Source organism: Thamnophis elegans, chromosome 13 (assembly GCF_009769535.1).
Source record: "Thamnophis elegans isolate rThaEle1 chromosome 13, rThaEle1.pri, whole genome shotgun sequence".
In the NCBI taxonomy this organism is placed as follows: domain Eukaryota; kingdom Metazoa; phylum Chordata; class Lepidosauria; order Squamata; family Colubridae; genus Thamnophis; species Thamnophis elegans.
Window position 1 is genome coordinate 8,656,271 of NC_045553.1, and position 27,500 is coordinate 8,683,770.

Consider the following 27,500-nt stretch of genomic DNA (forward strand, 5'->3'; position numbering starts at 1 on the left):
AGAGATAACGAAAGAAAAGAGACAGAAAGAGAAAGAAAAAGAGAGAGAAGAGAGACAGAAAGAGAGCAGAAAGAGAAAGAGACAGAAAGAGAGAGACAGAGATAAAAAGAGAGACAGAGACCCATCAGAAACTTCCAATTAGCGCCCCCCGCCGCCCGCCGCACATCCCCTTTCCCTTTCACCCCCCCTCCAAGCAGACCTTGGGGAGGAGGAGGGGGGGCGTGTTGGAGCCCAGCAAGCCGCGTGTAGCTCCACGCGTGCGAGCGCCAGGAGTTGAGGGGTGGGGCGCGCCCGCTCTCCCCAGCAGCCTCGGGCGCGTGGAAGCCGGCGTTTCTCCACCACCAACACCTTCCCCCGTTGCCCCAAGCGCCTGCAGCCCTCCATCGCAAGCCCGCCCCGCCTGCAACAAGCCAACCAGAAGCCCCCCGCCCCAATTCCCTCCAAAGGCAAAAAAGAGAGAGAGAGGAGAGAGGACCCAATCCTTGCAAGAAGCTGGCTTGACTGGCTGCCCTCCCTCCCTCCTCCCTCCTCCTCTCTCCCCCTCTCCCTCCTCCTCCTTCTCCCCCCAACCCTTCTTGGCTCCATTCAATAGGGTAGGGGTGAGCGCGGCTCCCGACGTCACAAGCTTGCAAGATGGCGCTGGGAGGAAGGCTGTGAGATGGGAGACGCGCGGCGGGTGACACGGCTTTTTGGGGGGTGGAGAGGTGGGCGGGCGCGCGAGCCGGCGGGGGGAGGGGGCCCCCAGAGCCCAGCCTGGACGAAGCCATGCCTTGGCAAAGGTAAGGGGGGCTTCCCGGGGGGTGGGGAGAGCGTTTGTCTTGGGTGCGCGAGTGTGTAAAGTGGTGGGTGGGCTTCCTCCAGCAGCCCCCGGGCGGAGGGCGGGGGGGTGGGTGGGGGCGCGCGTGGGCATGTGGGGCAGCCAGAGAGACAGGCACACCACACACACACACAGAGAGAGAGAAGGCTGCGTGGCACAAGGCAGGGCATGGCATCCCCTCTGGGCAAGGGCATGGCAGGGCGCTGGGTGCGAGTCCTGCGCTTCTCCTGACACACAAAGGCGGAAAAAAAAAAAGGGCTCACAGCTGCGCCCCCCCCTCCAAAAAAAAATCCCTGGTGGTGGGAAGCATGGCTATTGCGCTGCAGCTGCTTTGCAAAGCATGCTCCAGCTCTGGGGGCATCCTCGCCCCTCCCCTCTTTCCTCCCCCTCCCACACAAGAACTGGGGTGTATGGTTTTTTTTTGGGGGGGGGGTTGCAAGAATGTGCAATGCAAGAATGGGGGGGGGTCTGTCCAGTTGGCGCGTGCCCCAGACGGACTTGCCCCCTCAAAAAAAACTTTGGAAGGAATGAATGAAGGCAGGCAGGCAGGCAGGCAGGCAGGCAGGCATGTGGTTGCCACACTTTTGTGTATTGGGTGGGTGGGGTTTGGGGGGTGCGTGGTTTTTTCTTTTTTTGGTTTTTTTGCCCGGCCTGCGCTGCCTTGTGCTGCTCCCCTCCCGGGAGCAAGAGGAGGAGGAGAAAAGTGGGGAGGGGGTGTGCATTAGCAAAAGCCAACTGCAGCTGTGCCGGTTGGGGGTCTGCTTTGGTCAAGGGAGGGAGGGAGAGGAGCAACCTTCCTCCCCTCCCTTGAGAAGGAACCCCCTCACCCCACTACCCACTCAGTCACTCACTTGCCCCACCCACTTGCCCCCACCCTGGGGTTCCAGGACGAGTCCCCCGTCTTTGCAAAGGGTGGGATTTGGGTGGGGGGGTGTATTTGCACCACGCGTCATGCCTGGTTGGCCCGAGTTTTGAGGAGGGGGCGGAATAAAGCAGCTGTGGGATTTAGTGGGAGTGGGTGGCGGGGAAGGAGGAATGAAGGACAGAAAGAAGTACTCCTTTGGATAGGAAAAAATCAACTGCTTGCTTCCCTTGTGAGTGGGGTGTTTTGTTTCGTCCCTGGTGGGCTGGAAAGGTGAGGTCCACACGACCTTTCCCCCCCTCCTCCCTTCTTGATTGGGGACCCCCTGCATGCCCTACGTTTGACCTTGCAACCTGGCTTCTTCCTTCTCTCTTCTCTGTGAAGATCTGGAGAGCTTTATTTCTCTAGATTCAAAGGGACTAGAAACCTAGGGGGTATTTTTGTGAGTGTATGTCTCAAGCCTGCAGCTGTTTGCTTGCCCGCCCCCCACCCCCCTCTTGCTAGGCCCTTCTCCCAAAACGGGCGAGGAAACCCTAACTGAGAGGAGTCTTCAATAGACTGTTTATTGTTTGGTTATTTATATCTGTATTTCATATTTCTAATCCCCTCCGATGTATTATTCTCTTTTAGCTTTTAATTGTTCCAAACAGGAAATCTCATTCCCAAATCAGGGAAGATTTTTTAAAATAAAAATAAATATATATATATATATATTATATATATAATATATATATATATATTATATAGAATATATTATATATATATATATATATAGATATATATATATTAATTCAAGGTTTGCATTGGAAAACAGCATATGGTTTGGAATGGTGAGTTTGTATGTTTTTCCCATGTCACCTTTAAGGAAGGGCCATTTAAAAAAAAAAAATGAGAACATGTCACTTTTTTAAAAAAAAAAGAGAGAAAAAGTGCCATTGGAGGTCTCTAGCACATCGAAGAATATTTGCAAGAGAAAACTGAAAAGTTGAAGGTGTTCGATTTTGTTTGGGGAGGGAGGGAATAGGGGGGAAGTTAGTTTTCTAACTTTTAAAACTTACTTTAAACTTGAAGATACCAGAAATGGCAGCTCACCAGTCTTGTAGCAAGATTTTTCCCCTTCCCTTTTTTTCTTTTTATCTGTTTTACCAGCTGGCACTTTCTGGTTTTGTTAGTTTTACCAATCGCTTTCCAAAGAGTTTGTAACTTTCCATTTTTAAAAAATGCCATTCTCTGCTATTTTCTTTCAATTCCTCCCCCCCCCCAATTTCTTTGGTAAAGAGAAAAGGGACTATCCTAAAGTTAAGAAAAAAAATCTCAACTTTTATCGGCTTGTCGGTTGAAAGGCGGATATTTTTCTGTCTAAGTAAAAAGCTGGTTAAAATTTTCCTGCTGGTATAGAGATGCTTCTCCCCCCCCCCCCCAGGGGAGGCAAAAGAAGGAAGATAAGAAAGCATTTTTCTGATTGTTAAATGCTAATTTATAAGAAAGTTTGGCTTATTTGGCACAGCTGATACTGTATTAAGGAGAGATATTTAGAAAGTGGAAAGGATCCTTGTCCTTTTATAAGGAGATCGATGTGGTCTTGACTGTTCGTGCGTTTATTTTTGTGTTGGTAATGTCAGTTCTCCATAAAGGGGAAAAACTTCCTTTCGACAGTTGTCAATTACTTGTATTGCCAATCCTGCTGGAAGTAATTAATTGCAGTGCTGACTCGCACACCAGACGCACTCGGCAACTCCAAACCATGTTGGCTTTATGATCTAGGACTACAATCCCGCTTTGGGACTTCTGTAAACCAGGATTAAGCAAAAAGCAGTTAAAAAGTAAAGCAAATATTGTCGTCTTTAAGGTGGGTGAGCTTAAAAGTTCCTGTTTTTTTTTCTCTGTTTCTTAACAACATGGCTTGTTCTGAGAATAAAGGTTGCAGCTAAAGCTTGATGAAGAATAAATAAGAGCATTTATAAAGAATACATTTTGCAACCAAAACTTCATCTTTTTTTAACTGGTTGGTGGGCTCTGCGGTGTGTTCTCTGGCTTGTTTGACGAGCGAGAAGGAAGTCTGTTTGCATGGTTGACTTCTTAAACTTATGGACCTGCTCCTTTAAAAAATAAAGTGGGAAAGATACTTTCCCTACACCGACATTCCTGTGTCAACCAGGTGTTCAGAAAGGTGGGTCTTTGTATTTTTTGGGGGTGGAGGACTGTTATATCTGATTTTAACAAAAATTGAACATCCTGTAGAATAAATTTCTCCAGCTTGCTCCAAAATGTGTCTCCCCAACTTCCCGAGAAATTGGCATCTTTGGGGGTTTTGGTGTGTTGTTTATTGTTTTGCTTGGGTTTTAAAACTGGGAACATGGCATGGTCTTGCTTTTTAATACCCTGGAATTTATCTTTTCAAATCAAACTTTGTGCTTGCTTTGCTTGCGTGGGGACTGGCCGAAAGATTTTAATATCTTTAAAAGAGCTCATTGGAAGACCCGGTGTGTGTGTAAACAGTGTTTAAACTAGATTGGGGTGGGTGTGGTCTTCCTAAGGAGGAGAAGGGAAGGAAGCAGCAGTAGGTTTGGTGGCCTTCGTTCCTGAAGCCCACACTGGACGATGCTGGCCGTGTCGTGGGCCTGGTGGGGTTGTGCGTTGTCCCACGGCCCTAAATAGGTCAGGGGGGGGGGAGAAGGTTGTGTTTTGAGAGGCATTCTTGACTTCTGGAGGTTACAGAACTGGAGTTGGGTGGTTGAGTTCCACCTCCTGGAGTTGACTATCCTGCTCTGTTTTTTGGGGGGATTCCCTTCCAAGAGTGGACCAGACAATGGCATGGAGGACATCTCGGCGTTGAGGTGAGCTGGGGGGAAGTCTACATTTTGTCCCCTTCTTGGTGGTGGGGTTTCTTTTGGAAGGTGGAGTAGAGTCGCTTGCGAGCTGTTGAGTTTTGGAAGCACCCCATCCCTTGTGGTCTTCCTCGATTGCCAACTCTTTCTTTTTCTTCTCTGCCCCCAACCGCCTTCTTCTTTTCCATCCCTTCTTTCTCCTCGCTCTTCTCTTCCACTGCTACTTCTCCCTTTTTCATTCTTCTGTCAACCACAAACACAACTAAGCTCTTCTCTTCTTCCCCCCACCACCACTTTTCTTCCTCTTCCAGAAAAGTCGCTTTTGTGATTTTTGGGGAGTTTGGAAAACATCTTACCCTACTCCTTGTAAGGTTTCTGTTCCTTAATTCCTCCTCCTCCTCCATCCTCAATACTTTTCTTCCTGGTCGCCCTCTCGTCCACCATCACCACTTCTTTCTCCTCGTCACTCTCATTCTCTTTCGCCACCATTATTTCTCCCTTTCCTCATTCTTTTCTTCCATTATTACTGCTACGACTTTCTTCCTTCCCCTTTTACCACCATCGTTTCTCCTCCTCTTCCTCCCATTGTCCTTCCTCTTCCACTGTCATACCTTCTCCTTCTCCTGTCTCTCCTCCTTGTCCTCCTTCTCTTTCTCATTACCACCACGGCTTCTTCCTTTTCTCATTCTTTCCCTTCCACTATTACTGCTGTGACTTCTCTTCGTTCTCTTCTACCACCACCACTTCTCCTTCCTCTTCCTTCTCCTCCACTACTACCACTCCTTCCCCCTTTTCCTTCTCCTCCTTACCACCATTGCTACTACCATCATCTCCCTCCTGTTCCTCCATAACTACGACTGCTACTACTGTGTTTTCCTTCCTCCTGCCCTTTCCTTCTCCTCCTCCTCTCCTCTGTTCCCTCCTTCCAAACAGCCCTTTGAGGGTTTTCCTTATTCCTCTTTTTCCATCGCTACTATTTATCTTTCACCTTCTGACTCCTTTTCCACTATCACCCCTTTTCTTTTCCTTCTCCCCCACGTCTCTCCTCCTCTCCTTGCCCAGCGGTACTCTTTCTCCTTTTCCTCATTCTCTTCCTCCACTATGACTGCGGCGACCTTCCTTCCTTCTTTTTCCTCTTCCTTCTCTCCCTCCTTCCACCACTTCTATCTTCCTCTTCGTTCTCCTCCTCTTGCCCTTTTCCTTCTCCTCCATAACCATTTCTACTAGTCCTTCCTCCTCTCCCTCCTCCTCTTCCTCCTCCTCCTTCATAACAGCCCCTTTGGAGTGGGGGGAGGTTTGCCCCAAGCAGAAAATCCTTCTGCCTCCTACAAGAAGGCTTAGTTTTAACAACTCCCGCAGCAGATGTCGCCTTGCAAAGGGGTTTGGGGCGGGCGGGCAGCGCCTGGAGAGGCCAAAGTGAATTGCATTTGCCATTCAGCCATTATGTGGGTTGTGACAGCCTCGGCTCAGTGGGGTCTGGAGGAGTGTGGGGGGAAGGGCTGGGCAGAGAGGAATGGTTTTTATTCCACTATTGCCAGACACACACACACACACACCCCCGGTCTGCCTGGTTGCGCTTGGCAGTAAAAAACAACTCACCGGGCTTAAGCCGGTAAGGTTCGATACCAAGGTTGGCTATAAAACTGAACCGTTTCCAAATGAGAAAAATGCTGGAAACGAACTGGTGGCCCGTGAGAAAATTTTGGTGGCCCGCAGAAGAATTATTTGCATTGTTATATTGCAGTAAATCGGGGGTCCTCAAACTGCAGCCCCTGGGACGGATACGTGCAATGAACGCTTGTGTTTGCTGCAGAGAGTCTCCACCTTCGGGGTCTTTTTGTGTGGGTCGGAGGGGGGCAGAAATTCCAACTCAGGGTCTGCTTCAGCTTCCTGTTGGGGGGCTTTGGGCGAAGGCTGGAGGGAAGAGCCGCTGGTGGCGAAGAGCCGGAGGGCCTCGTTCCAGTGGGACTGCATCATGGCCTGGAACTGGCTGACCATCTCAGCCCGCTGAGCCTCCAGGCGCCGGCACCTGGCCTTGCATTCCCGCAGGCCTTCCCTCTGCTTGGAAAGCCTATGCTCGTAGTCCTCAGTTAGGTGCTTCTGCTAAGCCTTCTTGTTTTTAAAAGTATAGGAGCCATTGCCGGAGCAATGCTAATGTTCTGTTGCATTGGGTGCAAGTAATCCACAATGATCCGTACCATGAGTATTTTATTGATTGATTAATTTGCATCCTGCCTGTATTTAATTTGTACAAATACCCACAGTGAACATATCCAACATGCTTTCCTGCTCCTAATTTCCCCACAACAATCCTGTGAGGTTGGTTGGGCTGAGAGGGCAGGGCTGACCCAAAGCCATCCACTGACTTTCATGCCCAAGGTGGGACTAGAACTCCCTGACTCCTGGTGATTGACCCAAAGTCATGCTCTCATTCTTAAATGGGACTACGACTCCCAGATTCCTGGTGATTGGCCCAAAGTCACCCAGCTGGCTTTCAAGTCTAGGGGGGGGGGACTAGAACTCCCACCTCCTGGTGATTGGCCCAAACTAGCTATCACGCTTAAGTGGGACTAGAACTCCCAGACTCCTGGAGATTGGCCCAAAGTCACCCAGCTGGTTTTCATGCCTAAAGTGGGACTAGAACTCCCAAATCAAGGTCACCTAGCAGCCTTCCGTAGCTAAGTTGGAACTTGAACTCACAGCCTGGTGCCTTAATCATCAAACTAGTTGGCCACCTCTAGCCTACAGAGAGATTTTGGATACTGGGCCCATTTTTTTCTCCTTTAATCTAACATTACTTGATATTATTGGGCAGTGATGGCTAATCTTTTTGCCATGTTGTGCCGAAAGTGTGGGGGGGGATGCAGGGGGGTTGTGCGCAGGCGTGCCCACACCCATATTCTATGTGTGTGACCCCCCCCCCACGCATGTGCATGGGCACACCCCCCACGCATGGGTGTGTGACCCCTGCCCCCGTCCCCTCGCTTTTGGTGCACGATGGAGCCATTTTCTCCCTCCTCAGGCTCCAGAGCAGTGTTTCTCAACCTTGGGAACTTGAAGATGTCCGGACTTCAACTCCCAGAATTCCCCAGCCAGCATTTGCTGGCTGGGGAATTCTGAGAGTTGAAGTCCGGACATCTTCAAGTTCCCAAGGTTGAGAAACACTGCTCCAGAGGCTTTGCAGGAGCCTGGGGTGAGGGCGAAAATGGCCTGCCCAACACCCCCAGAGGCCCTCCGGATGCTTCAGGAGGCTTCCCTGAAGTCTCCGGAGGGCAAAAAACGCCCAACATGCATACTGGAAGTCCGTTCCCAAACTTCCGGTTTACCCATTGGGTTGTTTTCCACCCTCCGGAGGGTGAAAAACGGGCGAAAATGAAGGCCAAAGTCAGCTGGCCAGCGCATGCATGCACACTGGAGCTGACAGGGCAATGCCTCGCATGCCCTAACAAATGGCTCTGAGTGCCAGCTGTGGCACACGTGTTATAGGTTTGCCATCCCGGTTATAGGGGCTGGAGCAGTTGTCAAATACGCACAACCTTTCCTTAACTGCAAGCCACACCAGGGTAAAGTTTCTAAATTTCCTCCCAGCCTCTGCTGCATTTTTTTCGTGGCATGACAAAACCGCGGTCCACTAAAGCGCGCCAATTAAAGCGCGTCGCTGACGTCATCAGCAGCGCGACAACAGCGACCGCGGAGGAAAAAAGGGCGCTTTAAAAAGCGCTTTGAAAGCAAGCCGATTCACGTTAAGGTAAGGGTTAGGTTAAGGGTTAGGTTTAGGGTTAGGTTAAGGGTTAGGTTTAGGTTTAGGGTTAGCGTTAGGTTTAGCGTTAGGTTTAGGGTTAGGTTAAGGGTTAGGTTTAGGTTTAGGGTTAGGTTTCGGGGGGTTAGGTTTAGGTTTCGGGGTTAATTTTAGCTTTAGCGCTCACAGCGTGCTTTTTTCGTCGCGCTGTGATGACGTCAGGTACGCGGTTTCGTCGAGCGCGCTTTAGTCGAACGCGGTTTGTGGTGGAACCATTTTTTTTACTCCGACTACTACAGTATGAGCTCAACTCTTAGCTCACTGCCCCGGATAGGGCTGCATAAACCTGGGTTCATGGAATAAACCACGATTGGTTTAACCATGCGGCAGGAACCGAGGACCAATGAATCTTTGAAGCCACTTGTGCAATGATTTTAGGGGGTTGGGCTTTGAATGCCGAGATTTTCCCGTGTGATCATGCTTGGGTGATCGTACTATGATGAAGGGGGCACTCGTAATTTAAGTAATATTGTCTTGCTTTTTTCCACTGGGTTGCTTCTGCTTGGGGATTTTAAGCAGCTTCCCAATTCCTTTTCCCCAGGAATTTATTAACTCCACAGCTTGTGAATAGAATAGAATTCTTTATTGGCCAGGTGTGATTGGACACACAAGGAATTGGTCTCCGGTTCAATAAGCTCTCAGTGTACATACAAGCGACAAATGATCAGTCTTGATCATAATATTTACTGAGCATTATTTGTTCTGGTCTAATATTGTAATAAATTGATTGATGATTGATCAGAATAGAATAGAATTAGAATAGAATTGTTTATTGGTCAAGTGTGATTGGACACACAAGGAATTGGTCTTCGGTGCATAAGCTCTCAGTACATGCAAGCAACAAATGATCAATCTTTGATCATAATATTTACTGAGCGTTATTTGTTCTGGTCTAAGACTGTAATAAATTGATTGATGATTGATCAGAATAGAATAGAATTAGAATAGAATTGTTTATTGGTCAAGTGTGATTGGACACACAAGGAATTGGTCTTCGGTGCATAAGCTCTCAGTACATGCAAGCAACAAATGATCAATCTTTGATCATAATATTTACTGAGCGTTATTTGTTCTGTCTAAGACTGTAATAAATTGATTGATGATTGATCATAATAAAATAGAATTAGAAAAGAATTGTTTATTTGGTCAAGTGTGATTGGACACACAAGGAATTGGTCTTCGTGCATAAGCTCTCAGTACATGCAAGCAACAAATGATCAATCTTTGATCATAATATTTACTGAGCGTTATTTGTTCTGGTCTAAGACTGTAATAAATTGATTGATTGATGATTGATCATAGAATAGAAATTGTTTATTGACCAAAGTGATTGGACACACAAGGAATTTGTCTTCGGTGCATAAGCTCTCAGTGTACATAAAAATACATTCATCAAGAATCTAAGATACAACACTTAGTGGTAGTCATAAGTTACTAATAAGCAATCAAATCATACTAGGAAACAAACAACAATATAAATAGTAAAAATACAAGCAACATAGTTATAGTCATAAGTGGGAGGAGATAGGTAATAGGAAGGATGAGAAGAATAATAGTAATGCAGTCTTAGCAAATAGTTTGACAGTGTTGTGGGAATTAGTTGTTTAGCAGAGTGATGGCATTCGGGAGGTGGGGGATGACTAGATATTTTGTTCACAAGAGACCTCAAAACATCTTTTTAAGCATCCCAAGTGCGCAGGAATTAGCTGTGCAATTCCTCCAGAGAAAGTGGCATGCTTTGTTGAGGAGGGGTAAGTTAAAGCAGCGTGCAACGAATCTTAAAAGTGGGAAATCCTAGATCGATAAATAGCAACGAAAAAGCCGAGTTTTTAAGAACTGCCCTGCCAGAATGATCTCGTACAGCAGGACGATGTCGTAGGAGAAGGCAATTAGTCTGTGAATTTTTATGTTTTAAATCTGCATGGAAGGAAGGGAAGGAAGGAAGGTTGTTAGCTGCAAATGGCAGCCCAGATCTCATCTCCGCATTGGTGTTTTCTGTCCGTAGATCTGGTTTCTCATTTTGCTAATAAGCGATGTCCAGCCGAGCACTTGGGATTCAGCTGTTTGTCGAGGCGCGAGGAACATTGTTGTCCTGGTTAGAAGCCTGCTGGTGGAGGGTGTTTACATGATTGATTAAGCCAGCTTCTGGGTTAGCCAGGAGCTGATAACGGTTGATTTGGCCCTGGTTTGGTCTCAGTTGGAGCAATCTTAAATGCATTTTTTTTTCCGAAGCAAGGAAGATCTTTTATTATCATATTGATACATTCTCTCCAGCACTGATGATGTTACCTAGTTTGGTTCCTGCAAGGTCTTCAGGAAAACCTCCAGGTTCAGAGAGCACCAAGGACCCCCAGTTGTCTCCTCCTCCTCCTCCCTGCAAACCCCACTCCCTTCTAGCCTGAGGATGTCACCTAGTTTGGTGATGAAACACCTGCACGAAAACACCAAGCTCAGAGAGCACCAAGGACCCCACTGCTGATCTGTGGCTTAATAAAAATTAATTGATTGATTGATTTGATTGATTGACCGAGGACCCCAGAGTCCTTCTGCTCATCCTCCTCTCCCAACCCTCCCTACCTTCTAGCACTGATGAAGTTACCTACTTTGGTTAATGAAATGTCTGCACAAAAACAAGCTCAGAGAACATTAGGATCTCTAATGCTGGTCTGTGCCTGGTAATAAAGATTGAGTGAGTGAATGAGGACCCAGAGTCCTCTCCCACTCCTCTCTACAACCCCCACCCCACCTTCTAGCACTGATGATGTTACCTAGTTTGGTTATGAAACATCTGCAAGAAACCACTGAGGTCAGAGAGCAACACAGCACTGCACAGTCGTCGTCGTCCTCCTCCACCTCCTCCTCCTCCTCTCCACCTCCTCCTCCACTCTGCAAAGTCCACTCCCTTCTCACACTGATGACGTTACCTAGTTCGGTCATGAAACGTTTGCAAGAAAACCACCGAGTGTCAGAGTGCACCTCATTTCAACCCTGAGCTACAAATATTCTCCTTTAAGTGATGTGTTCTCGTTCTGTTCTTTTTCATCTATTATTTTAATTCGGTCACACTCTTTTCATTTCTTCTTTTTTGTGTGGTGGGCTGCCTTAGAGAAGGCCCATGCGAGGTAGGCAGAACGAAATAAAGGAGATAAGACCAAGGAAGGGTCCTTTTTTTTTTGGCCAAATATATCCTATCCCTGAAGTAGGAGTCATAGACAACCCACAGGTCATCAGGTTTCAGAAATAATTTTTGTCATAAAGAGAGGAACCGAATGGCCACAGGCGGACAAAAAAGCAGGAGACTGGGAGAGACTTCCGACTTCCTGCTGGCTTCACCAATGCTTTTGCTGCTGTGGCCAGAATTTTGCAAGACAATTGGTGTGAAATTTTAATTTCACAATGAGTCCAGATTTGAGGCACTTTCAAAAAACATTTCTACAGTACTGTGTGTACGTTTTTGGTTTAATTGAAGGGGACAAGCAGATACAGTTTTTAGTAACTCATATAGTTATAGGAATGAGATGTTCTGGGCTCCAAAGCCCATCTTTATAACTACGTGGTCTGTGGTCAAGAATGATGGGAATTGGAATCCAGTACTTTCAGGTTCCTCTCATTCCTTCTGAGAACTTAAAAACACAAATTTTGGTGGGGAAGTTTTTTTTTTCTTGGTGTCTCTTCCTCATCCTTTGCCACAGCTGCATAGTCCTCTCCTGCTGGCCTTGGAGAATGATGGTCCTACAGAAAGGTAGGTGTGATGGGATTCTCAGTTGTCCCAAAGATTGCTATTTTCAAGGGGCAATTGGACTTTCTTGTTCTTCTTGGAAGATGTTTCACTTCTCATCTGAGAGGCTTCCCCAGCTCTGACGGGATGGTGGGGAATGGGAAGGCTTGTATTCCTTGCGTTCATCATTGTATTGCGTTCAGTCAGAACTGCAGAACCTCCTTGGGTGAGAAGGAGAAAACGTCTTCAAAGAATAACAAGATTAAGACCAGTTGCCTCTTGAAAAAAGCACCTTTGGGACCAGGCGTGCCATTTGCCCTCTGCAACCCATCTAAAACCGAACCAAGAGCCGAGGTGGCGCAGTAGTTAAGAGTGCAGTACTGCAGCCACTTCAGCGACTGTTAGCTGCATGTTCGGCCGGTTTCAAATCTCACCGGCTCAGGTTGAATCAGCCCTTCCATCCTTCCGAGGTGTGTGAAATGAGGACCCAGACTGGTGGGGGCAATAGGCTGACTCTGTACACCGCTTAGAGAGGGCTGAAAGCCCTATGAAGCGGGTATATAAGTCTAACTAACTGCTATTCCTCCTTTCCAAGAAGAGGTGGAGCAGATAACTCCTGCCTTGCAAACTCTTTCCAAGCATTGATGTCCGAGGAACTGTAACGGGGAGTATTACTCCCCCCCCCCAATATATATATAGTTTAAAAAAAATGTTTCAAATTTAAATTCCTTATAAACAAAGTGTTGTCCGGTTTCTCCCCTTTTACAATTCTTCGCATACATAATTTATTTTTCATCACATTGCCATTTCCATTTCAGTCTCATAATTTTCTTCCCCCATTTCCATCGTAAACTGATTTTTTTTCTCACCCCTAAACAATATCATTTTTCCCCCTTTCAGAAAATATACCCAATTGATCCTTTCATTTTCCTTCTGTTGTTCTAATTCCTACAGGTAGCATATATCCTCAAAATCCCATTTTAACATAACAGGCATTTTACTTAGATAATTGTCCGCAATTAACAATATTATCTTATTTACTAGGTATCTTTAGCAGTATTAACATATTTCATTTTCCTACTGACACATCCCTTCTTCCTCCTTACCTAGCCATTGTCTCGTAACTCATCAAACTGGGAGTTTGATGAGTTGTCTCTATTCTAGAGTTGTCTCTACTCTGTCTCTACTGCAAACCCACTTATGGGAAGCGCTCCTTTGAGGAACTATGGGCTTACAACACGTTTGCACCAGGCAGACCACCACTTACTTGTCTGCTGTTCCTTGTCATTTATGACTCTGGGGGCAGAGAAACCATTTCCTAACCTGCTCTGCTGTCCCCAGTCCCTTCAAACAGATCCTTGGGTGAGGAAGCGTCCCTCAGTTGGGCAGTGCGCAACTCTTCGTTGGCTGCGTTTCCCTCCCAGCGTCGACTCGTGGGAAGGCTGTGGTTTCTGACTCTTGCCTCATCCAACCTGTCTTAAAAGTGCTTCCCTTTTTGCAGTTGTCTGAGCACGGTTCTCATGAGTCAGATATTCTCCTACTCCTTCGCTGTTGTAGAAAAGGCAGGACACGCAAGCCAGCTCTTCAGGGAAGGAATTGTGTATTTGCGCAGGTTCATAGCAAAGAATAAATGGCCTGGATCATGTGTGTTGGGATGGATAAACCATCATTTTTCCTTTTACCTATGAAGGCTCGCCAGGTAGCTTCTGATAAAACATTAAGAGCTTTATCTATTCTTTGTCCAGCCAAATCCAGAACTGCCTGTAGTCTTATAATACGATTTAACATGTATATAGGGGTTCATTATCCCCAGGACCCATCCTCAGCCCAGGTAGCCCTTCCATATGTGCACACAATTCTTTCAGCGCTCCACATATCACTTCTCTCATATTCAGCTTTACATGGGAAGTTCGAGAAGCGGTTGCTCTCACGTTTTTTTCCTACCTGTCTCCTAAGCTCCTGCACCCATTGCCGTATTTTCTTCCTCATCGCTTTCTGATCCTACCTGCTGCCGTCTCTCTTTTCCCTCCGGTTGCTTTCAAGTCTACCGGTTGGGTGTTGAGCTTTGCAAAAGTTGGCTTGAAGCTCAACCTTAAGAAAGCTTAAGATCGGCTTCCTGCGGTGACGTCACTTCAGAGTAGGCGAAGGAATGGTAGCTCCACTAGCTTTGCTCGAGTTCTGCGGTGAAGATCCTGGAAAAGGGTGAATAGATGGGTGAAGAAATGGAGATTTATTTTCCTTGGCTCCAAGATCACCGCAGGGGCGGGCTGCAGCTGAGAAATTTTTAAGGCTTGCTCCTGGGAGGAAGCTAGGGCAAATCTAGACAGCATCCTAAAAAGCAGAGAAATCACCCTGCCAACAAAAGTGTGTCTTGGTGGTTTCCTTGCAGATGTTTCATTACCCACACTAGGTAACATCATCAGTGCTAATAAGGGTAAGACAGCATTGGGTCATGTCTACTCATGACATTGAGTAGCCTTGAGTAGACAATGTCATGTCTACTCATGACATTGAGTAGCCTTGAGTAGACAATGTCATGTCTACTCATGACATTGAGTAGCCTTGAGTAGACCATGTCATGTCTACTCATGACATTGAGTAGAACTAGGACTATGGGAGTTACCTGCAAAGTGGCCCAATCATTTTGTGTAGTTGCTTAATCATGATCTAACCATTACTCCCTGTTTGGATGGCACCTAGAATTTTTGTTTGTTGTTAGTTTCGAAGTCGTGTCCGACCCATCGCGACCCCATGGACAACGTTCCTCCGGGCCTTCCTGTCCTCTACCATCCCCCGGAGTCCATTGAAGCTCACGCCAACTGCTTCAGTGACTCCATCCAGCCACCTCCTCCTCTGCCGTCCCCTTCTTCTTTTGCCCTCCATCGTTCTCAGCATGAGGCTCTTCTCCAGGGAGTCCTTCCTTCTCATCAGGTGGCCAAAGTACTTGAGTTTCATCTTGATGGTTTAAAGTGTTTGTTTTTCCCTCATGTTTGGTCTCTCTCTAGGTTGGGATGGCTCTCTGCCTTCCATTAAGGTTTGCCTCGGTGTGTGACGAGCTTGAATGACTCATTTGTGCAACAGCCCATTGAGCGTGCCTGTTGTGTCTCTTCAGAAGCAAAGTTGGTTATTTCTGCCAGCGTCCATTACCATAGGGGCAACTTGGGTGTCACCAACCAGCAAACAGATGCCCCCAAGGCTCGAAGGGCAGAAACCCGAGAGACCGGTAATATATGATTACAGCCAGTGGAATGGTCATCTTTCCACACACCCACACCTACAGGCTATTGTGATGAGAACCTTGTTGTGTTGACTGACTCTTGGGAAGGCGCAGAAACTAGAAACGGCTGTGCTGTTTTTCTGCTAAGCTGGGAGATGGTGAGTGTCCCCAGGCAAAGAAATATGCAATGTTCACTCTATTGAGGAAGTACAAGTGCTGGGGAGGATGGGCTTACATGACCTGAGGCTATGGCTCGTTGACCAGGAATCTATGAAGCAGCCATTGTGGGATAGGTACTAACTATGCAGTGGTGGGTTTCAAATTTTTTCGAACCTACACTGTGTGTGTGGCCTCCTTTGCTGGCCATGTGACCTGGTGGGAGTGGCTTGCCAGCCATGTGTTCTCATTCCCCCCCCCCCTCTCTCTCTCTCTCTCTCTCTCTTTCCTTTTGTCTCTCTGTCCTTTTTTCTTTCATCTCTCTCACTTTTTTCTTTTTTTCTTTCTTCCTTTCTCTCTGCTGTGTGTGTGTGTGTGGTGTGTGTGTGTGTGTGTCAGTGGTGGGTTTCAAAAAATTTTGGAACCTCTTCTGTAGGTGTGGCCTGCTTTAACCGGTTCAGTAGATTTGACGAACCGGTTCTACCGAACTGGTGCGAACTGGTAGGAACCCACCTCTATAACTATGCCACAATGGAGACTCACAGAAGAATTGGAAGGGACCTTGGAGATCTCCTAGTCCAGAACCTCCAGTAATGGAGCGCCCAGAAATTCTGGAGGCAAATTGTTCCACTGTTTTAATTGTTGCCAGCAAATTTCTCAATTGTAGGTTGGATCTTTCCCTGATTAGTTTCCATCCTTTGCTTCTTGTCGTTCCTTCTGGTGATTTGGAGAATAGCTTGACCCCTTCTTCCATGGGTCAACCCCTCAAATACATTGGCTATTGGAAATATTGGATGATTGTTTATATTATTTTAAGGATTTACAGACTACAAAATGAATTAGAAGGGACCTTGGGGATCTTCTAGTCCAACCTCCGGCTCAAGCAGGAGATCCTTAACACCATTCCAGACAACTGGTTGTCCAAACTTAGATAGATTCAGATTAACAGAGTTGGAAGGGACCTTGTAGGTCATCTAGTCCAACCCCCTGCCCAAGCAAGAGACCCCACACCATTTCTGACAGATGGCAGTCCAGTCTCTTCTTGAAAGCTTCCAGTGATGAAGCTGCCACAACTTCCGAAGGCAACTTCTGTTCCATCGGTTGATTGTTCTCACTGTCAGGAAATTCCTCCTTATTTCCAGGTTGAATCTCTCCTTGTTCAGTTTCCATCCATTATTCCTTGTCTGGCCTTCAGGGGCTTTGGAAAATAGTTTGACCCCCCTCCTCTCTGTGGCAGCCCCTCAAATATTGGAAGACTGCTCTCCTGTCTCCCCTGGTCCTTCTCTTCACTAGACTAGACATGCCTAGTTTCTACAACCGTCCATCCTATGTTTTAGTTTCCAGATCCTTTGATCATCTTAGATAGATTCAGATTAACAGAATTGGAAGGGACCTTGTAGGTCATCTAGTCCACCCCCCTGCCCAAGCAGGAGACTCTACGCCATTTCTGACAGATGGCAGTCCAGTCTCTTCTTGAAAGCCTCCAGGGATGAAGCTCCCACAACATCTGAAGGCAACTTCTGTTCCATGGGTTGATTGTTCTCATTCGTTTCTCAATGGAAGGATTTAAAGTAGGAGAGCGTTACCAAGTCATCATGTCTAGGGTTGGCAATCTTTTCCCCCACACACACCCCCAACCGGGGCAGGGGGACCGGCGGGATTTGGGGGAGAGGAATGCCTGCGTGAGTCAAATAAATATTATAAAATTTCTCATTTCGCTGTTCCACTGTTTAATTTTTCCCACTGCCAGAAATTTCTCCCTTGTAGGTTGGTCCTCTCCTTGATGAAAGCATTATCTATGATCAGTGTTGGTTAAGTGTGGCTTGTTCCTCCAGTTTAAAGACTCTTCCTTCTCTGCTTTTGGGTTTCCATCCATCCTTTCTCTCCCGAAGCAGAACAAGGTCAAAGAAAATCAAATGGAATGTGACCATCTGTGGTTTCTTCCTCCTTTCCAGAGAAATGCTATAAATACAACAGTGCAGCGCTTTAACTTTTTTTTTTTTTTAAGAAAAAGAAAGCCAAACCTTGTGACTTTGACTAGGCTTTTATCTTTCCCTTGCTCAGTTTCACCAGTGTCCCATGAAATTTGATTCAGAAGAGGCAGAAAACTAAGCGAGACAAGTGTGTTGTTAGGACTACATCTCCCCAAATCCCAAGCTGCAGCATCCGAAAGGCCAATCACATAAACTATGACTGTGTTGTGGCCTGCCAGGTTCGGACAGTGAGGAGGTTGGGGAGGAAGATGGGCCAGCCCTGGAGTCTGGGGAAGGCTCCGATGAGGGCTCTGTGTCGGAGGCAGAGAGGGGGCCAGAGCCCTATGCCAGTTATCAGCTGCCTTCAGAGTCAGATATCAGTGAGGCAGAAGAACAGCTGGAGCCTGTTCCCAGTGTGCGCATGTGCAGAGATGCCAGACGAAGGGAAGAGCTAAAGAACAGGGGTTGACTTGGGAGTAAGGCCACAGGTGGACGATGAATGTCCCCTCCCAGAGGAAATAAAAGAGGAGCGAAAGGGGAGTGGAGTTTGCAGGAGACCATGAGTTCGCTTCATTGGTTCATGACTCTCCGAGGCTCCTTTCCATGTTTTGCAGAGATTGGTCTGGACGTTCTCCAAGCCAGATAAGGTCTGTGACTGTAAATCCTCCTTTGAAAAGACGTTCCTGGATTGGAATGAGCAGAATTCACAGCACATTAATAAAAGGTTTTTTTTTTGTCGGGACCAGGAGTTTGCTTCATGCTCTTGGGAAGCCTCGGTTGGGACAGCTTAATGGCTTTGTACTACCCATGAATCCAGTGAGTTGATGTCATGCTTGGATACATGATGGCTTAATATCATGCCTAGAGCAAACCTGGTTGGATGTAGCTGGGAACCACCCGGCAAACTTCGTTCAAAGATGGGTGATTTGGGGTTGGAAGTTCTGCGTTCTGTCCCGCTGAATCTGAAATGTGGGTGGTGGTGTTTTGTTTTGTTTTTTTGACTCTGTTGCTTCTCTTTTCTGATGGCCGAAGGTTCATGCGCTCCATCCCACAGTTGCCTTGCAGGAAGGGAATGTGTGGCCTCAGCCACCCACATTGAGAGTTCACTTTTTGGGGAAGCAAAGTGGCTGACCTCCTTGAAGCCTCGGTATAATTATCCAATCCCTTTGCCTGAGTGGCTTTCTCTGGGAAATTGCAGGGGTGAATTCCCTCGCGTCCTGGTAAAGGAACAGCTCTGATAGCAAATTCTTTTTCACATGTTTTTGTTAGGGTTATGGTGAAGACCCCGTTTGATGAGGTAGGGAGGGCGCTGAACTAGGAAGCAGAAGGCTCTGTGTTCTAGTCTACCCCTAGGACTCTAAGCCAGCGTTGGGCAAAGGATCTGGAGGCCAACTCAAGGGGACATGGTGATAGGGAAAAGAGGAAATAAGGTTTCTGCCCTCTCCTTCCTTCCTTCCTTCCTTCCTTTCTTTCTTTCTCTCTCTCCCTTCCTCCCTCTTTCCTTTAACTTTCTCCCTTTTTTTCTCTTTCTCCCTCTGTTTCTCTTTATCTCTCTCTTTCTCCCTCTTTTTTCTTTCTCTCTGCTCCTCTTTCTCCCTCACTCCCCGCTCCATCTTCTTACCTACCTCTCTCTATAACCTTCTTCTCTTCCCTCTGTCTCTCCCTCTGCTTCTTCCTCTTTCTTCCTTTCTTCTCTCTCTTCTGTTCTTTCTTCTCCTTTCCCCCTCTTTCCTTTCTGTCTCTTCCTCTCTCTTCCTCCTCTTTTGCTCTTTCTCTTTCCCCTCTCTCTGCTACTTCCTTTTTCTTTCTCTTCTTTCTCTCTCTTCCTGGTTTCTTTCTCGCTTCCCCCTCTTCCTTTTTCTCTCTCTCTCTCTTCCTCCCCTTCGTTTTGCTCTTTCTCTTTCTCCCTCTCTCTCTGCTACTTCCTCTTTCTTCTTTCTCTCTCTCTTTCTCCCACTTTCACTCCATCTTTTGCCTTTTCTCTTTCCCTCTGTCTCTCTCGCTACTTTTTCTTTTTTCTTCTTTTCTTTCTTTCTTTCTTTCTTTTTCTTTCTTTATTTCTCTCTCTCTCTCTCTCTTTTCTCCCACTTTCTCTCCCTCTTTTGCCCTTTCTCTTTCCCTCTGTTCCCCCTCTGCCTCTCCCTCCCCCTCTCTCTCTTTCTCTCTCCCTGTTTCTTTCCCTCCTTTCCCCCCTCTCTCCCCCTCCTTTGCGCTTTTTTCTCCCTCCCTCTCTCTGCTACTTCCTCTTTCTTTCTCTCTCTCTCTCTCTTTCTCCCACTCTTTGCAGACTGGAGGAAAAAAACATGCATCTTCAGCTTCTGCTCTTTTTTGCTCGCTTTCGAAGAAACAGCAGAATGCAAATTTTCTCGGTAAATGTGCCAAAATAATAATAATAATAATCTGAGAATCTAGGCAGAAATAATCTTACCCCAGGATTCTCCAAACGCCCCCCCCCCCCCCGCCAGCTATTTTAAAACTGCAAAACATTTCTGGATACAGGATGCAATGGATTATCCTCAATGGATCTTTTTGGGATGAGGTTATGTTTCCTTTTTCTTTATGAAGCTCACAATGTTTAAGCATTATTCAGCATCAGTTGCTGTAGGTGCCAACCTGAGCTACGGCTGGGGATTATAGGGTTTTGTAATCTGGAGCATCTGAGGCCAGGCTGGATGGAGAAAAGGGGTAGAAAGAGCTTTGATTCAGAAGATTGTGATGGTTGCAGAGAATGAGAAAATGTATTAATAGTCGATATAACTAATAGAGTTAAATAAATTACAATGGGATTGTTATGACATTAGATACTTAAGGTATTGGAAATGAAGCCAAGATGAGATAAAATAATGAATAAGATTGTATATTTTAATGTTGGCACTAAATGTTTTTACCCAGACGACGCCCTGGCTAATGGAAGATGGATTGTTTATAATAAAAATAAAATAGAAGATTTTATACCAAAAAAAGAAAGGAAAGAAAATAAAGGAGAAATTGATAGCCAAGCTACCGGTAGACTGAAAAATAATACTATTTGACTTGGTTTTATTTTAGTAACTAGGTTCTTAATTACTTTAGATTAGAGTCCATTATACTTGCAGGCAGTTCTCAAGATACAACAAAGCTTTTTGTTGCTAAGCGAGACAGTTAAGTGATTTTTACCCCATATTACGACCTCTCTTGCCACAAATCGCTATAGTTGTTAAGTTGCTAAGTGTGACGTTTGTTAAGTGAGTTTTGTCCCATTTGACAGCCTTTCTTGCCACAGTTGTTAAGTGAATCGTCACCGTTGTTAAATTAGTAACCCGGTTGTTAAATGAATCTAGCTTCCCCATCGACTTTTCTTGTCCAGAAGGTCCCCGGGACACTGCAACCGTCATAAATACGAGTCAGTGGCCAAGGGTCTGATTTTTGATCGCCTGACCTGGGAACAGTCGTAAGTGTGAAAAACGGTCATAAGTCATTTTTTCAGTGCCGTTGTAACATTGAACGGGACTAAATGAACGGTTATAAGTTGAAGACTAGCTGTTTTTTTCCTCTTACACACACACACACACACACACACACACACACACACACAGAAAGCATTGAGGTATTTCTTTTATTCGATATTTTGTTCCATATTTCGCTTCAGGGCTGTAATAAAACTGATTTGAAAGATGGAAAAATAGATCGTTGTAATAAATAAAAGCGGTGTCTTCGTCAAAGAACAGGGATCACATTGAATCATTTTTGAATCTGTCCGTAATTCCTCAATGTAGTTTTGTTGGGAGAACTGCAGATCCCACTTCAGATGATAAAACCGTCTCTGTCATTGTTTATAAAAATTGTAGGTTTCCAACATTGGAAGGAGATAAGTGATTGCTCATCTCTATGCGCTTCCTCTAAAAAAAAAGCCTCCTTGATTCTCAACCAGCCACATTTCGATTTTGATACAAGAACGAGATTAAGGAGAGTATAACTTGTGGTTGTGGTTGTGATAACCACAACACGGTGTTGTGTTTGAAGCACGGTGCCTTCCTGCTTTTTCTGCCATTGTGGCACTGGATAATATTTTACGCTTGGGTGGAAAAAGTGTTCCTGCAACTTATTTTTTTCTCTCGCATGTGAAACACACCTCCTGCCCGCTAGGAATTCTGGGATACACACCTCCTACCTGCTTGGGAATTCTGGGATACACATCTCCTGTCCGTTAGGAATTCTGGGATACCCATCTTCTATTAGGAATTCTGGGATACACACCTCTTCCCTGCTTGGGAATTCTGGGATACACACCCCCTGCCCGCTAGGAATTCTGAGATATCCATCTCCTGCCCACTAGGAATTCTGGGATATCCATCTGCCCACTAGGAATTCTGGGATATCCGTCTGCCCACTAGGAATTCTGGGATATCCATCTCCTGCCCACTAGGAATTCTGGGATATCCATCTCCTGCCCACTAGGAATTCTAGGATGCCCATTTCCTGCCTACTAGGAATTCTGGGATATCCATCTCCTGCCTACTAGGAATTCTGTGATATCCACCTGCCTGCCCGCTAGGAATTCTGAGATATCCATCTCCTGCCCACTAGGAATTCTGGGATATCCATCTGCCCACTAGGAATTCTGGGATATCCATCTGCCCACTAGGAATTCTGGGATATCCATCTGTCCACTAGGAATTCTGGGATATCCATCTCCTGCCCACTAGGAATTCTGGGATATCCATCTGCCCACTAGGAATTCTGGGATATCCATCTGTCCACTAGGAATTCTGGGATATCCATCTGCCCACTAGGAATTCTGGGATATCCATCTCCTGCCCACTAGGAATTCTGGGATATCCATCTGCCCACTAGGAATTCTGGGATATCCATCTGCCCACTAGGAATTCTGGGATATCCATCTCCTGCCCACTAGGAATTCTGGGATATCCATCTCCTGCCTACTAGGAATTCTAGGATGCCCATTTCCTGCCTACTAGGAATTCTGGGATATCCATCTGCCCACTAGGAATTCTGGGATATCCATCTCCTGCCCACTAGGAATTCTGGGATATCCATCTCCTGCCCACTAGGAATTCTAGGATGCCCATTTCCTGCCTACTAGGAATTCTGGGATATCCATCTCCTGCCTACTAGGAATTCTGTGATATCCACCTGCCTGCCCGCTAGGAATTCTGAGATATCCATCTCCTGCCCACTAGGAATTCTGGGATATCCATCTGCCCACTAGGAATTCTGGGATATCCATCTGTCCACTAGGAATTCTGGGATATCCATCTGCCCACTAGGAATTCTGGGATATCCATCTCCTGCCCACTAGGAATTCTGGGATATCCATCTGCCCGCTAGGAATTCTGGGATATCCATCTGCCCACTAGGAATTCTGGGATATCCATCTCCTGCCCACTAGGAATTCTGGGATATCCATCTCCTGCCTACTAGGAATTCTAGGATGCCCATTTCCTGCCTACTAGGAATTCTGGGATATCCATCTGCCCACTAGGAATTCTGGGATATCCATCTCCTGCCCACTAGGAATTCTGGGATATCCATCTCCTGCCCACTAGGAATTCTAGGATGCCCATTTCCTGCCTACTAGGAATTCTGGGATATCCATCTCCTGCCTACTAGGAATTCTGTGATATCCACCTGCCTGCCCGCTAGGAATTCTGAGATATCCATCTCCTGCCCACTAGGAATTCTGGGATATCCATCTGCCCACTAGGAATTCTGGGATATCCATCTGTCCACTAGGAATTCTGGGATATCCATCTGCCCACTAGGAATTCTGGGATATCCATCTCCTGCCCACTAGGAATTCTGGGATATCCATCTGCCCACTAGGAATTCTGGGATATCCATCTGCCCACTAGGAATTCTGGGATATCCATCTCCTGCCCACTAGGAATTCTGGGATATCCATCTCCTGCCTACTAGGAATTCTAGGATGCCCATTTCCTGCCTACTAGGAATTCTGGGATATCCATCTGCCCACTAGGAATTCTGGGATATCCATCTCCTGCCCACTAGGAATTCTGGGATATCCATCTCCTGCCCACTAGGAATTCTAGGATGCCCATCTCCTGCCCACTAGGAATTCTGGGATGCCCATTTCCTGCCTACTAGGAATTCTGGGATGCCCATCTCCTGCCTACTAGGAATTCTGGGATATCCACCTCCTGCCCGCTAGGAATTCTGTGATATCCACCTCTTGCCTGCTAGGAATTCTGGAAGTTGAAATATCAAGGTTTTTTTTCCTCTCTTCTTCAGTGTCAAATATTTATTCCGGCGTTTAGGAAGATGGATGGGTCATAACTGCAAGTTTAGTGTCTGGAAACATATGTTTTTTCTTCAACTGGCATGGATTTGGGGCATCAGTTAATTTATAACGATTTGCTTAGTGACCATTCAAATTTAAAATGGGACTGGAGAAAAAAAAAAGTTCTACTGTTTTTCAGACTTAAGACCGTTGCGAGGAGCCCCCAAGATCAAAATCCAGACTCTTGGCAACTGACTCATACTTACGACGGTTGCAGTGTCCTGGGGTCACACGCTCCCCTTTTGCAACTAACTGACAAGCGAAATCAATGGGGAAGCCAGATCCATTTAACCACCGGTTACTAACTGAGCCATTGTGATGATTCACTTAACAACTGTGGCAGGAAAGCCGTCAAATGGGGACAAAAATTCACTTAGCCAATGTCACCCTTAGCAGCGGAGTTTTTGGGATCTAATTGCAGTCGTTAAGTCGAGCCTTACTTGTCAATAACCTGAAGTTAAATGAGAGGCGATCTAATTTCTGGGCTTCGTGTCCATTTGAGCTGTTGATGCTTCCTTTTCGAGTTGTTTTCTATTATTCCTATCTTGGTTGACAAGCTATCTGTGGAGGAAGAGAGAGAGATTATTTTTCCAAATGCGGTAAATAGAACATTGCACAGGGCACAAGGCGGCCACTTCCTCATTCTCTTCATATCCTTCCGCGCTTTGGGGTCATGGAGAACACACATTTGCTCCGATTGGACTGGACCCAAGGATGCTGCACGAGCAAAGTTAGTTTGGGGTTTTTTTTTTCTTCCCCTTGCAAAGTAACAGGATGTTGTATCAGCAGGGCCCAAGCAGCAGGACTAGAACTCACGAGTCTCCAGGGGATTGGCCCAAAGTCACCCAGCTGGCTTTCCTGGTTAAGGTGGCACTAGAATTCACAGTCTCCTGGTGATTGGCCCAAAGTCACCCGGGTGGATTTCATGTCTAAGGCAGGACTAGAACTCAGTCTCCTGGTGATTGGCCCAAGGTCACCCAGCTGGCTTTCCTGGTTAAGGTGGTACTAGAATTCACAGTCTCCTGGTGATTCGTCCAGTCTCCCAGCTGGCTTTCCTGGTTAAGGTGGTACTAGAATTCACAGTCTCCTGGTGATTGGCCCAAAGTCACCCAGCCAGATTTCCCAGCTAAGGCAGAACTAGAACTCACTGTCTCCTGGTGATTGGCCCAAAGTCTCCCAGATGGATTTCATGCCTTCTAAGGTGAGACTAGAACTCACCATCTGGTGACCAGCGCAGAGTCACCCAACTGGCTTTCAGGCTTAAGTTGGTACTAGAATTCACAGTCTACTTGTGATTGGCTCAAAGTCACCCAGCTAGATTTCCCAGCTAAGGCAGAACTAGAATTCTCTGTCTCCTGATGAATGGCCCAAAGTCACCCAGCTGGCTTCCATGCCTAAGGTGGTACTAGAGTTCACAGTCTCCTGCTGATTGGCCCAAAGTCATCTAGCCAGTTTTCCCAGCTAAGGCAGAACTAGAACTCACTGTCTCCTGGTGATTGGCCCAAACTCACCCAGATGGATTTCCCAACTAAGGCAGAACTAGAACTCACCATCTCCTGGTGATTGGCCCAAAGCTGGATTTCCTAGCTAAGGAAGAACTAGAACTCACTGTCTCTTGGTGATTGGCCCAAAGTCACCCAGCTGGCTTTCCTGGCTAAGGCTGGAGTAGAACTCATGGTTTCCTTCTTTCTAGCCTGCTGCCCTAACCCACTACATCAAGCTGCTTCTCTGTGTTCATTTCTTAAACATATGGGTCACTGGCTTAACTTTGTATTAATTTCTCATTGATACCCTTTTTAAGAAAACTTTTCACCGTCTCTCTTTCTCTCTCTGTCTCTTTCTCTCCCTCTCTCTCTGTGTATCTCTCCTTTCCTCCCTTCTTCCCTCCCTCCTTCTCTCTGTCTCTCCCTCCCTCCCTCTCTCCTCTCTCTTTCTCCCTCCCTCCCTCTTCCCCCCTCTCTCTCTCCCTCCTTCTCTGTCTCTCTGTCTGTCTCTCTCCCCCCTCCCTCCCTGTCGGGCATCTTTTAAAACACGTCTGCTTACAATTGCTAATTGTAGCAGCCTAATAAATCGTTAGTGGAAATAAAACAGGATGGAATTAATGCTAAAGTGGGATCGGAATGGAAGAATTCATCAAGCACATTTTTTTCCAATTAACTTTTGAAGTTAACTTCATTAAGGCTCTTTTCTTTAGCGAGGGCTGTGGGTCTCCAAGAGGACTAATTAGAAAAGGATCACACATGAAAGGCAAATTACATTGCCGGGTAGGTTTTCTTGCGCGGCGCAACATGATTTAAAGTTTGCTTACATTTTGGATTTTTCTTCTTCTTCGCTGTTTGAAGCCATTTCTCTTTTAAAGCTTGCACATTTTTTTTAAAAAGTGACTTTTCAGGATTTATCAGTTTAAGTAACTTGTGGAAGAAGATGGTAGGAAAAAAAATATTCGGTCCACACACACCCCTGCTCAAAAACGCCTCCCCTAAATAATAAAACTCTTAGCTCTCAAAATATCATATGGAGAAAAAGAGGAATACTGGCCTAGAAACCCAGAGACCGTGAATTCTAGTTCCGCTTTAGGCATGAAGTCCAGCGGGGTGAATTTGGCCAGTTAGCAGAATGCTGAATTCTAGTCCTGCCTTAGACTTGAAATCCAGGTGTGTGACTTTGGGCTGATCACCAGGAGACTGTGAGTTCTAGTCCCATTTTAGGCATGAAAGTGGGCTAATTGACTTTGGGCTGATCACTAGGAGACTGTGAGTTCTAGTCCTGCCTTAGACATGAAATTTAGCTTTGTGACTTTGGGCTGATCACCAGGAGACTGTGAGTTCTAGTCTCATTTTAGGCATGAAAGCGGGCTAAGTGACTTTGGGCTGATCACCAGGAGACTGGTGAGTTCTAGTCCTGCTTTAGGCATGACAGCCAGCTAGGAGACACTAGACCAATCCCCTGCAGACTGTGAGTTCTAGTCCCATTTTAGGCATGAAAGTAAGCTAAGTGATTTTGGGCTGATCACTGGGAGACTGTGAGTTCTAGTCCCATTTTAGGCATGAAAGTGGGCTAAATGACTTTGGGCTGATCACTAGGAGACTGTGAATTTTAGTCCTGCCTTAGACATGAAATTCAGCTTTGTGACTTTGGGCTGATCACCAGGAGACTAGTGAGTTCTAGTCCTGCTTTAGGCATGACAGTCAGCTAGGTGACACTGGGCCAATTCCCTGCAGACTGTGAGTTCTAGTCCCATTTTAGGCATGAAAGTGGGCTAAGTGACTTTGGGCTGATCACTAGGAGATGTGAGTTCTAGTCCCATTTTAGGCATGAAAGTGGGCTAAATGACTTTGGGCTGATCACTAGGAGACTGTGAATTCTAGTCCTGCCTTAGACATGAAATTCAGCTTTGTGATTTTGGGCTGATCACCAGGAGACTGTGAGTTCTAGTCTTGCTTTAGGCATGACAGTCAGCTAAGTGACACTGGGCCAATTCCCTGCAGACTGTGAGTTCTAGTCCCATTTTAGGCATGAAAGTGGGCTAAGTGATTTTGGGCTGATCACTGGGAGACTGTGAGTTCTAGTCCCATTTTAGGCATGAGAGCCAGCTAGGTGACACTGGGCCAATTCCCTGCAGACTGTGAGTTCTAGTCCCATTTTATAAAACCCGACTGACTTTGGGCCAATCCCCAGTAGCCTAATGAAGAGAGGGAATAGGGTTGACATGTTATCAGTCTTCCAGTACAGGAGGGGCTGTCACAGGGAACGGAGGGTCAACCTATTTTTCCAAAATACCTGAAGATTAGGACAAGAAATAACAGAGGGAAACTAATCACGGAGAGAAACA

At 46.3% G+C, this 27,500-nt stretch overlaps 1 protein-coding gene across 1 annotated transcript in view; it reads left to right on the plus strand.

Annotated features, from left to right (window-relative positions):
- Nucleotides 1-4,256: 4,256 nt before the first annotated feature.
- Nucleotides 4,257-27,500, plus strand: part of HIC2 (HIC ZBTB transcriptional repressor 2) — an 82,791-nt gene continuing 59,547 nt past the window's right edge. The window contains exon 1 of the mRNA XM_032229996.1: nt 4,257-4,516. The gene's annotated coding sequence lies outside the window, so the exon portion shown is untranslated. The remainder of the gene's footprint in view (nt 4,517-27,500) is intronic.